General features: G+C 39.3%; 1 non-coding gene across 1 annotated transcript; it reads left to right on the top strand.

The window, feature by feature from the left end:
* Nucleotides 1-7,736: 7,736 nt before the first annotated feature.
* Nucleotides 7,737-7,840, top strand: LOC112793824 (small nucleolar RNA R71). Its single transcript, XR_003198517.1, has one exon. It is a non-coding gene; the product is annotated as a small nucleolar RNA R71 (small nucleolar RNA).
* Nucleotides 7,841-12,981: the final 5,141 nt, after the last annotated feature.

The following is a 12,981-nucleotide window of genomic DNA, read 5'->3' on the forward strand; positions in this document are numbered from 1 at the left end:
ATTGGCTTTCCTCTTGAATCTCTCTTCCATTGAGCGCCCTCTTCACAAATGTCCATGAGGACTTGGTCCAACCTTTGATCAAAGTTGACCCTTCTAGTGTAAGGGTGTTCATCTCCTTGCATCATGGGCAAGTTGAATGCCAACCTTACTTTTTCCGGACTAAAATCCAAGTATTTCCCCCGAACCATTGTAAGCCAATTCTTTGGGTCCGGGTTCACACTTTGATCATGGTTCTTGGTGATCCATGCATTGGCATAGAACTCTTGAACCATTAAGATTCCGACTTGTTGAATGGGGTTGGTAAGAACTTCCCAACCTCTTCTTCGGATCTCATGTCGGATCTCCGGATATTCACTCTTTTGAGTTTGAAAGGGACCTCGGGGATCACTTTCTTCATGGCCACAACTTCATAGAAGTGGTCTTGATGCACCCTTGAGATGAATTTCTCCATTTTCCATGACTCGGAGGTGGAAGCTTTTGTCTTCCCTTTCCTCTTTCTAGAGGTTTCTCCGGCCTTGGATGCCATAAATGGTCATGGAAAAATAAAAAGCAATGCTTTTACCACACCAAACTTAAAAGGTTTGCTCGTCCTCGAGCAAAAGAAGAAAGAAGAGAGTAGAAGAAGAAGAAATGAAGGAGATGGAGGAGGCTTTGTGGTTCGGCTAAGGGGAAGAAGTAGTGTTTAGGTTGTGTGAAAATGAAGGAGTGAAGATGGGTTTATATAGGAGTGGAGAGAGAGGTAAGGTTCGGCTATGTGAGGGTGGGTTTGGTAGGGAAAGTGTTTTGAATTTGAATGGTGAGGTATGTGGGGTTTTATGAAGGATGGATGTGAGTGGGGAAGAGAATAGTGGGATTTGATAGGTGAGGGGTTTTGGGGAAGAGGTATTGAGGTGATTGGTGAATGGTGAAGAAAAGAGAGAGTGGTGGGGTAGGTGGGGATCCTGTGGGGTCCACAGATCCTGAGGTGTCAAGGAAAATTCATCCCTGTACCAAGTGGCGAGCAAAAATGCTCTTTATGCCAATTCTGGCATTAAACGCCGGGCTGGTGCCCATTTCTGGCGTTTAACGCCAACTTCTTGCCCCTTCCTGGCGTTTAACGCCAGTTTGGTTCCCCTTTCTGGCGTTAAACGCCCAAAATGGTGCCAGACTGGGCGTTAAACGCCCATTTGCTGCCCTTACTGGCGTTTAAACGTCAGCAAGGTCTTCCTCCAGGGTGTGCTATTTTTCTTTCTATTTTTCATTCTATTTTTGCTTTTTCAATTGATTTTGTGACTTCCCATGATCATCAACCTACAGAAAACATGAAATAACAAAGGAAAAATATATAAATATAACATTGGGTTGCCTCCCAACAAGCGCTTCTTTAATGTCAGTAGCTTGACAGTGGGCTCTCATGGAGCCTCACAGATGCTCAGAGCAATGTTGGAACCTCCCAACACCAAACTTAGAGTTTGAATGTGGGGGTTCAACACCAAACTTAGAATTTGGTTGTGGCCTCCCAACACCAAACTTAGAGTTTAACTGTGGGGGCTCTATTTGACTCTGTTTTGAGCGAAGCTCTTCATGCTTCATCTCTATGGTTACAGAGGGATATCCTTGGGCCTTAAACACAAGGAATTCTTCATTCACTTGAATGATCAATTCTCCTCTGTCAACATCAATCACAGCCTTTGCTGTGGCTAGGAAGGGCCTGCCAAGGATGATGGATTCATCCATGCACTTCCCAGTCTCTAGGACTATGAAATCAGTAGGGATGTAATGGTCTTCAACTTTTACCAGAACAACCTCTACAAGTCCATAAGCTTATTTTCTTGAATTGTCTGCCATCTCTAGTGAGATTTTTGCAGCTTGCACCTCAAAGATCCCTAGCTTCTCCATTACAGAGAGAGGCATGAGATTTATGCTTGACCCTAGGTCACACAGAGCCTTCTTAAAGGTCATGGTGCCTACTGTACAAGGTATTGAGAACTTCCCAAGGTCCTGTCTCTTTTGAGGTAATCTCTGCCTAGTCAAGTTATCCAGCTCTTTGGTGCGCAAAGGGGGTTCATCCTCCCAAGTCTCATTACCAAATAACTTGTCATTTAGCTTCATGATTGCTCCAAGGTACTTGGTAACTTGCTCTTCAGTGACATCTTCATCCTCTTCAGAGGAAGAATACTCATCAAAGCTCATGAATGGCAGAAGTAAATTCAATGGAATCTCTATGGTCTCAGTGTGAGCCTCAGATTCCCATGGTTCCTCATTAGGGAACTTATTGGAGGCCAGTGAATGTCCATTGAGGCCTTCCTCAGTGGCGCTCACTGCCTCTTCCTCCTCTCCAAATTCGGACATGTAGGTCATGTTAATGGCCTTGCACTCTCCTTTTGGATTCTCTTCTGTATTACTTGGAAGACTGCTAGGAGGGAGTTTAGTAATTTTCTTACTCAGCTGACCACTTGTGCCTCCAAGTTTCTAATGGAGGACCTTGTTTCAGTCATGAAACTTTGAGTGGTTTTGATTAGATCAGAGACCATGGTTGCTAAGTCAGAGTGGCTCTGCTTAGAATTCTCTGTCTGTTGCTGAGAAGATGATGGAAAAGGCTTGCCATTGCTAAACCTGTTTCTTCCACCAGTATTGTTGTTGAAACCTTGTTGAAGTCTTTGTTGATCCTTCCATGAAAGATTTGGATGATTTCTCCAGGAAGAATTGCCTGGTGCAGCTTGCATTCCAGACAGACTTTGAGAAATCATATTGACTTGCTGAGTCAATATTTTGTTCTAAGCCAATATGGCATTCAGAGTATCAATCTCAAGAACTCCTTTCTTCTTATTCGTCCCATTGTTCAAAGGATTCCTTTCAGAAGTGTACATGAATTGGTTATTTGCAACCATTTCAATCAGTTCTTGAGCTTCTGCAGGCGTCTTCTTCAGATGAAGAGAGCCTCCAGCAGAACTATCCAATGACATCTTGGACAGTTCAGACAGACCATCATAGAAGATACCTATGATGCTCCATTCAGAAAGCATGTCAGAAGGACACTTTCTGATCAATTGTTTGTATCTTTCCCAAGCTTCATAAAGTGATTCACCTTCCTTTTATCTGAAGGTTTGGACTTCCACTATAAGCTTACTCAATTTTTGAGGTGGAAAGAACTTTGCCAATAAGGCATTGACTAGCTTTTCCCAAGAGTTCAGGCTTTCTTTAGGTTGTGAGTCCAACCATATCCTAGCTCTGTCTCTTACAGCAAAAGGGAATAGCATAAGTCTGTAGACCTCAGGGTCAACCCCATTTGTTTTGACAGTGTCACAGATTTGCAAGAACTCAGCTAGAAACTAATGAGGATCTTCCAATAAAAGTCCATGAAACTTGCAATTCTGTTGCATTAGAGAAACTAATTGAGGCTTAAGCTCAAAGTTGTTTGCTCCAATGGTAGGGATAGAGATGCTTCTCCCATAGAAGTTGGGAGTAGGTGCAGTAAAGTCACCCAGCACCTTCCTTGCATTGTTGGCATTGTTGTTTTTTTTCGGCTGCCACGTCTTCTTCTTTGAGGATTTCTATTAGGTCCTCTACAGAGAATTGTGCTTTAGCTTCTCTTAGCTTTCGCTTCAAGGTCCTTTCAGGTTCAGGGTCAGCCTCAACAAGAATGCTTTTGTCTTTGCTCCTGCTTATATGAAAGAGAAAAGAACAAGAAAATATGGAATCCTCTATGTCACAGTATAGAGATTCCTTGAGATGTCAGAGGAAAAGAAAAATAGAAGGAAGAGGTAGAAAATTTGAACTTATCAAGGAAAGATGGAGTTTGAATTGTGCATTGAGGAGTAGTGTTAGTCCATAAATAGAAGGATGTGAGAAAAGGGGAAGAAATTTTCGAAAATTAAGTAAAAGATTTTAAAAAAATTTTGAAAAACACTAATTGATTTTCGAAAACTAAGAGTGGAAAAGAAATCAAGTGATTTTTGAAAAAGATTTTGAAATTAGAAATCAAAAAGATATGATTGAAAACTATTTTGAAAAATATGTGATTTAAGAAGATATGATTGAAAAAGATATAGTTTTAAAAAGACATGATTGAGAAGATATGATTTGAAAAACAATTTAAAAAGATTTGATTTTGAAAATTAATGACTTGGCTAATAAGAAAAGAAATGATTCAAACATTAAACCTTTCTCAACAGAAAAGGCAACATACTTGAAATGTTGAATCAAATCATTAATTGATAGCAAGTATTTTTGAAAATGGAAAGAAATTGATTTTGAAAAAGATTTGATTGAAAAGATTTGATTTGAAAAAGATTTGATTTTGAAAAATTTTGAAAACTTGAAAAAAAATTGGCATTAAAAACAAAATCTTCCCTCTTGTGACATCCTGGCGTTAAACGCCCAGAATGGTGCACATTCTGGCGTTTAACACCCAAAACTCACCCCTTTTGGGCATTAAACGCCCAGCCAGGTACCCTGGTTGGCGTTTAAACGCCAGTTTTCCTTCTTCACTGGGCATTTTGAACGCCCAGCTTTTTCTGTGTAATTCCTCTGCAGTATGTTCTGAATCTTCAATTCTCTGTATTATTGACTTGAAAAGACACAAATTAAAATTTTTTTTCGATTTTTAATGATGAGGAAAAATCAAAATGCAACTAAAATCAAATAAACAATGCATGCAAGACACCAAACTTAGAAGTTTGTATACTACTGACACTAACAAATTGAGAATGCATATGAGAAACAACAAAACACTCAAGACAAGAGAATTTAAAGATCAGAACAAGGAAATCATCAAGAACAACTTGAAGATTAATGAAGACACATGCATGAATGCAAGAAGAATAGAAACATGCAATTGACACCAAACTTAAAATGAGATTAGTGTCTCAACAAGAAACATAAAATATTTTTTTATTTTTATGATTTTGTAATTTTTTTGGATTTTTCGAAAATTAAGTGGAAAAGAAAATAAAGATATCAAAATTCTTAATGAGAATTCCAGGAATCATGCAATGTTAGTCTAAAGCTTCAGTCTAAAGGAATTAGACATGGCTAGCCAAGCTTCAGCAGGACAGTGCATTCAAGAGCTAAATTGATGAAAATCAATCAGCTTTGGTGATGATAAGAACATCACCTTGAAACACTAGAATTCATTCTTAATAACTCTGAAGAAAAATACCTAATCTAAGCAACAAGATGAACCGTAAGTTGTCCAAACTCAAACAATCCCCGGCAACGGCGCCAAAAACTTGGTGCACAAAATTGTGATCATCAATGGCACCATCAACATGGTACGCACAATTGTAATCTCAACTCTTTATCACAACTTCGCACAACTAACCAGCAAGTGCACTGGGTCGTCCAAGTAATAAACCTTACGCGAGTAAGGGTTGATCCCACGGAGATTGTTGGTATGAAGCAAGCTATGGTCATCTTGTAAATCTCAGTCAGGAAGAATCAAATGGTTATGGATGATTTATGAATAAAGCATAAAGATAAAGATAGAGATGCTTATGTAATTCATTGGTAAGAATTTCAGACAAGCGTATGGAGATACTTTGTCCCTTCCGTCTCTCTGCTTTCCTACTGTCTTCATCCAATCCTTCTTACTCCTTTCCATGGCAAGTTGTATGTAGGGTTTCACCGTTGTCAGTGTCTACCTCCCATCCTCTCAGTGAAAATGTTCTACGAACCCTGTCACGGCACGGCTAATCATCTGTCGGTTCTCAATCAGGTTGGAATAGAATCCAGTGATTCTTTTGCGTCTGTCACTAACACCCAGCCTTCAGGAGTTTGAAGCTCGTCACAGTCATTCAATCATTGAATCCTACTCAGAATACCACAGACAAAGTTTAGACCTTTCGGATTCTCTTGAATGCCGCCATCAATTCTAGCTTATACCACGAAGATTCCGATCAAGGGATCCAAGAGATAAACATTCAAGCCTTGTTTGCTTGTAGAACAGAAGTGGTTCTCACGCACTCGTTCATAAGTGAGAATGATGATGAGTGTCACATAATCATCACATTCATCATGTTCTTGGGTGCAAATGAATATCTTAGAACAAGAATAAGCTGAATTGAATAGAAGAACAATAGTAATTGCATTAATACTCGAGGTATAGCAGAGCTCCACACCTTAATCTATGGTGTGTAGAAACTCCACCGTTGAAAATACATAAGAACAAGGTCTAGGCATGGCCGTGAGGCCAGCCCCCATGATCTAAGATAGCATAAGACTAAAAATAGCTACCAAGATAAGAATACAATAGTAAAAGGTCCTATTTGTAGAGAACTAGTAGCCTAGGGTTTACAAGGATGAGTAAATGACATAAAAATCGACTTCCGGGCCCACTTGGTGTGTGCTTGGGCTGAGAATTGAAGCATTTTCGTGTAGAGACTTCTCTTGGAGTTAAATGCCAGCTTTTGTGCCAGTTTGGGCGTTTAACTCCCATTATTGTGCCAGTTCTGACGTTTAACGCCGAGCAGTTTTGAGCTGATTTGGAACGCCGGTTTGGGCCATCCAATCTCGGGCAAAGTATAAACTATTATATATTGCTGGAAAGCCCAGGATGTCTACTTTCCAACGCAGTTTAGAGCGCGCCAATCGGACTTCTGTAGCTCCAGAAAATTCACTTCGAGTGCAGGGAGGTCAGAATCCAGCAGCATCTGCGGTCCTTTTCAGCCTCTGAATCAGATTTTTGCTCAGGTCCCTCATTTTCAGCCAGAAAATACCTGAAATCACAGAAAATCACACAAACTCATAGTAAAGTCCAAAAAAGTGAATTTTAACTAAAAACTAATAAAAATATACTAAAAACTAACTAAAACATACTAAAAACATTCTAAAAATAATGCCAAAAAGCGTATAAATTATCCGCTCATCAGTAACCACTCATTAAGGCTCAACAAATCCCAAGGTTGATTTGTTGTATCCCTCTTTTATGTTCCATAAAAATCATTCGAGCAAGTTTAAAAACAATATTCCAAATCAATTCTATAGAACGCCCTAAAAATAAAGTTATTGGAAATCTTTGTTGTTTTTCACCAAAATTATTTCCTATATGTATATGTATGTTGTGATGGATGTAATTTTCAAATTTTCCTAGTTCTTTCCTAATTTTCAACAACCAAAAATTAACATGAACAATTAGGACAAAAATTGAACAAAGTGCCATAAGAATTCTCTATCTGTTGCTGAGAATTCTCTATCTCTGCTCAGAATTCTCTATCTGTTGCTAAGAAGATGATGGAAAAGGCTTGCTATTGCTAAACCTGTTTCTTCCACCATTATTAAAGCCTTGTTGAGGCTTTTGTTGATCCTTCCATGAGAAATTTGGATGATTTCTCCATGATGAATTATAGGTGTTTCCATAAGGTTCACCCATGTATTTTACCTCTACCATTGCAGGGTTCTCAGGATCATAAGCTTCTTCTTCAGAAGATGCCTCTTTAGTACTGATGGATGCATTTTGCCATCCATTCATACTTTGAGAAATCATGTTGACTTGCTAAGTCAACACTTTGTTCTGAGCCAATATGGCATTCAGAGCATTAATTTCAAGAACTCCCTTCCTCTGAGGCGTCCCATTATTCACGAAATTCCTCTCAGAAGTGTACATGAATTGGTTATTTGCAACCATGTCAATAAGTTCTTGAGCTTTTGAAGGCGTTTTCTTTAGGTGAATGGATCCACCTGCACAATGGTCCAATGACATTTTGGAAAACTCAGATAGACCATAATAGAATATATCTAATATGGTCCATTCTGAAAACATGTCAGAAGGACACTTTTTGGTCATCTGCTTGTATCTTTCCCAAGCTTCATAGAGGGATTCACCATCTTTTTGCTTGAAGGTCTGAATATCCACTCTAAGCTTGCTCAGCTTTTGAGGAGGAAAGAATTTATCCAAGAAGGCTGTGACCAGCTTATCCCAGGAGTCCAGGCTATCTTTAGGTTATGAGTCCAACCATGTTCTAGCTCTGTCTCTTACAGCAAAAGGGAAAAGCATGAGCCTGTAGACTTCAGGATCTACTCCATTCGTCTTAACAGTCTCACAAATCTGCAAGAACTCAGTTAAAAACTGGTAAGGATCTTCAAATGGAAGTCCATGAAACTTGCAGTTCTGTTGCATTAGAGCAACTAATTGAGGTTTCAGCTCAAAATTGTTTGCTCCAATGGCAGGAATTGAGATGCTTCTTCCATCAAACTTGGACGTGGGTTTAGTAAAATCACCAAGCATCCTCCTTGCATTGTTGTTATTGGGTTCGGCAGCCATCTCCTTCTCTTGTTCGAAAATTTCAGAAAGGTTGCCTCTGGATTGTTGTAATTTAGCTTCTCTTAGTTTCCTCTTCAAAGTCCTTTCAGGTTCAGGATCAGCTTCAATAAGAGTGTTTTTTTTCCTTGTTCCTTGTTCTCACGGAGATTGTCAGCTTAAAGCAAGCTATGGTGATCCTATAAATCTTATTCAGGCAGATTCAAATGGTTATGAGGTTTTGATAATTAAAAGAGAAATAAAACGTAAATTAAAATAAAGGTACTTATGTAATCCATTGGTGGGAATTTCAGATAAGCGTTTGGAGATGCATTATTGCTTCTGAACCTCTGTTTTTCTATTGTCTTCATCCAATCATGCGTGCTCCCTTCTATGGCAAGCCGTATGTTGGTGGATCAGCGTTGTCAATGGCTACCATCCGTCCTCTCAGTGAAAATGGTCCAGGTACGATTTTCGCATGACTAATAATCTGTCGGTTCTCACTTGTGTCGGAATAGCATCTCTTTATCCATTTCCACACTGTCATTGCACCCAACATTCACAAGTTTGAAGCTCGTCACAGTTATCCCATCCCGAATCCTACTCGAAATGCCACATAAAAGGTTCAGACTTTTCGGATCTCAGGAATGCTGCCAATTGGTTCTAGCATATATCACGAAGGTTATAATCTCAAGGATTCGAATGCTCTATTGTCAAGAGAGGCGAGTCAAATCAGTGGATCAGAGACCCAAGAGACTATAGTCCAGCTATCATCCAATGACTATGTTGAACATCATGTAGACCGCTTGTGGTTGTCAGGCACGCGGATCTTGGCTAAGCGAGTAACGAAGATAGTGGGTGATTGTCACGGGTCACCCCTTCATTCTGACTTAACTGAATTAAGTACGAGAGTATATCTTGGAGAAGAAGTAAGCATGAATTGAAAGAGAAACAATAGTACTTGCATTAATTCATGAAGAACAGCAGAGCTCCGCACCTTAATCTATGAGGTGTAGAAACTCCACCGTTGGAAAATACATAAGGGAAAAAGGTCTAGGCATGGCCGAATGGCCAGCCTCCCAAATGTGAAAAAATGGCATAAGCTCCCAGATATAATAGTAAAAAGTGCTATTTATACTAAACTAGTTACTAGGGTTTACAGAAAATAAGTTACTAAGTGCAGATAGTGCAGAAATCCACTTCTAGGGCCCACTTGGTGTGTATTTGGGATGAGCTTTGAATATTTCACGTGAATAGGCCATTCTTGGAGTTAAACACCAGCTTTGATGCCAATTTGGGTGTTTAACTCCAGTTCTGGTGCCAGTTTTGGCGTTTTACGCGTGAAAAGGGGTCTCTGGTGGGCGTTTGGACGCTAGTTTGGGCTGTCAAATCTTTGGCAAAGTATGGACTATTATACATTGCTGGAAAGCCCAAGATGTCTAATTTCCAACACAATTGAGAGTGTGCCAATTGGGCTTCCGAAAATCCAGAAAATCAACTTCGAGTGCAGGCGGGTCAGATTCCAACAGCATCTGCAGTCCTTTCTCAGCCTCTGAATCAGACTTTTGCTCAGGTCCCTCAATTTCAGCCAAAAAATACCTGAAATTACAGAAAAATACACAAACTCATAGTAAAGTCCAGAAATGTGATTTTTGCATAAAAACTAATAAAAATATACTTAAAAGTCACTAAAACATACTAAAAACTATGTTAAAATAATGCCAAAAAGCGTATAAATTATCCGCTCATCACAACACCAAACTTAAATTGTTTCTTGTCCCTAAGCAACCAAAAATAGAATAGGATAAAAAGAAAAGAATATACAATAAATTTCAAAATATCAATGAAGCTTAGTTCTAATTATATAAGCGGGACTAGTAGCTTTTTGCTTCTGAACAGTTTTGGCATCTCACTTTATCCTTTGAAGTTCAAAATGATTGGCATCCATAGGAACTCAAAATTCAGATAGTGTTATTGATTCTCTTAGTTTAGTATGTTGATTCTTGAACACAGCCACTTATGAGTCTTGGCCGTGACCTTAAGCATCTTGTTTTCCAGTATTACCACCGGATACATAAATGCCACAGACACATAACTGGGTGAACCTTTTCAGATTGTGACTCAGCTTTGCTAGAGTCACCAGTTAAGCACACTCTTTTTGCTTTGGATCACAACTTTAACCACTCAGTCTCAAGCTTTTCACTTGGACTTTCATGACACAAGCACATGGTTAGGGACAGCTTGATTTAGCCGCTTAGGCCAGGATTTTGTTCCTTTGCGCCCTCTTATCCACTGATGCTCAAAGCATTGGATCCTCTTTACCCTTACCTTTTAGTTTAAAGGGTTACTAGCTTTTTGCTCTTGCCTTTTGGTTTAAAGAGTTATTGGTTTCTTCTTGTTTTTCTATTTCTTTCATTTTCTTTATTTTTTTCGCCTTTCTTTTCGCAAGCTTTGTGTTTTTCACTACTTTTTCTTGCTTCAATAATCAATTTTATCATTTTGTAGATTATCAATAACATTTCTCTTTTTTCATTATTCTTTCAAGAGCCAACAATTTTAACATTCATAAACTTCACTATCAAAAATATGCATTGTTCAAGCATTCATTCAGAAAACAAAAAGTATTGCCACCACATCAAAATAATTAAACTATTTTTATGATAAATTTCAAAATTTATGCACTTCTTGCAAATAAAATCGTTTTTCATTTAAGAAAGGTGAAAGATTCATGGAACAATCATAGCTTTAAGACATAGACTCTAAACACTAATGATCATGTAATAAAGACACAAACATAGACAAAACATAAAGCATAAAAACCAAAAAATAGAAAAATAAGAACAAGGAAATTAAAGAACGGGTCTACCTTAGTGACGGCGGCTAGTTCTTCCTCTTGAAGATCCTATGGAGTGCTTGAGCTCCTTAATATCTCTTCCTTGCCTTTGTTGCTCCTCCCTCATGGCTCTTTGGTCCTCTCTAATTTCATGGAGGATAATGGAGTGCTCTTGGTGCTCCATCCTTAGTTGCTCCATATTGGAACTCAAATCCCCTAAAGAGGTGTTGAGTTGCTCCCAATGGTTGTGTGGAGGAAAATGCATCCCTTGAGGCATCTCAGGGATTTCATGATGAGGGACTTCCTCATGCTCTTGTTGAGGTCCATGAGTGGGCTCTCTTGTTTGCTCCATCATCTTTCTAGTGATGGGCTTTTGTGATGAATCTCTTCATCTCCCATGACTCAGAGTTGAAAGCAATTGCCTTTCCTTTCCTCTTCCTAGAGGTTTCTCCGGCTTTAGATGCCATTAATGGTTATGGAAAAACAAAAAGCATAGCTTTTTTCCACACCAAACTTAAAAGGTTTGCTCGTCCTCGAGCAAAAGAAGAAAGAAAGGATTAGAAAAAGAAGAGATGGAGGTGTGTGAATGGTTCGGCCAAAGGGGGGTTTTAGGTGGTTATGATGTGTGAAAATGAAGGAGTGATGGAGGAGATGGTTTGAATTTGAATGGGTGGGGGGTAGGTGGGTTGTATGATGGTTTTGGAGGAGAAATAAAGGTGATTGGTGGATGTTATTTTGGGAAAGAGTGGTATGGAAAGGTGTAAAAAGGAGAGTAAAAGAGTTGGGGTAGGTGGAAATCCTGTGGGGTTCACAGATCCTGAGGTGTCAATGAATTCTGGTCCCTGTACCTTTCTGGCATTTAAACGCCCTCTGTGTGCCATTTTTGGCGTTTAACGCCAGCACTGCTACCTTTCCTATCATTAAATGCCAGACTGATGCCCCTTTCTGGCGTTAAACGCCAGTCTGACTGCCCATTCTGGCGTTTAACGCCCAGAATGCTGCCATTTTGGGCGTTAAATGCCCATTTTGGGCATTAAATGCCCATTTTGCTATCCTTAATAGCGTTTAAATGCCAGTAAGCTCGTCCTCTAAGGTGTGCTATTTTTATGCTATTCTTTATTCTGCTTTAATTCTGTAGCTATTTTTGTGACTCCATATGATCATCAACCTAAAGAAAACATAGACTAATACTGGAAAATAAAAAAGTAAATAACATAGATAAATAAAATAGGGTTGCCTCCCAATAAGCGCTTTTTTAAGGTCAATAGCTTGGTAGGAAGCTCTTACAGAGCTTCACAAATGCTCAGAGCATGATTGTGGCCTCCCAACACCAAACTTAGAGTTGGAATGTGAGAGCTGCTTGACTCTATATGGAGAGAATTGGATGAAGCTTTTCATTCTTCTTCTCCATGTTTACAGATGAAAATCCTTGAGCCTTAAACACAAGGTAGTTCTCATTCAATTGAAGGACTAACTCTCCTCTATCCACATCAATTACAGCCTTTGATGTGGCTAGGAAGGGTCTTCCAAGGATGATGGGTTCATTCTCCTCCTTTAGGATTATGAAGTTAGCAGGGATGTAGAGGCCTTTAACCTTCACTAAGACATCCTCTACAAGTCCATAAGCCTCTTTTATTGATTTGTCTGCCATCTCTAGTGAGATTCTTGCAACTTGTACCTCAAAGATTCCTCCATGAAGGATTATAGGTGTTTCCATAGGGTTTTCCCATGTAATTCACCTCTTCCATTGCAGGATTTTTAGGGTCATAAGCTTCTCCTTCAAAGGAGGCTTCTTTAGTACTGCCGTATGCAGCTTGCAATCCAGTCAAATTCTGAGAAATCATATTGACTTGCTGAGTCAATATTTTGTTCTGAGCTAATATGGCATTCAGAGTATCAATCTCAAGAACTCCTTTCTTCTCAGTCATCCCAT

Source organism: Arachis hypogaea, chromosome 3 (assembly GCF_003086295.3).
Source record: "Arachis hypogaea cultivar Tifrunner chromosome 3, arahy.Tifrunner.gnm2.J5K5, whole genome shotgun sequence".
Lineage (NCBI taxonomy): Eukaryota > Viridiplantae > Streptophyta > Magnoliopsida > Fabales > Fabaceae > Arachis > Arachis hypogaea.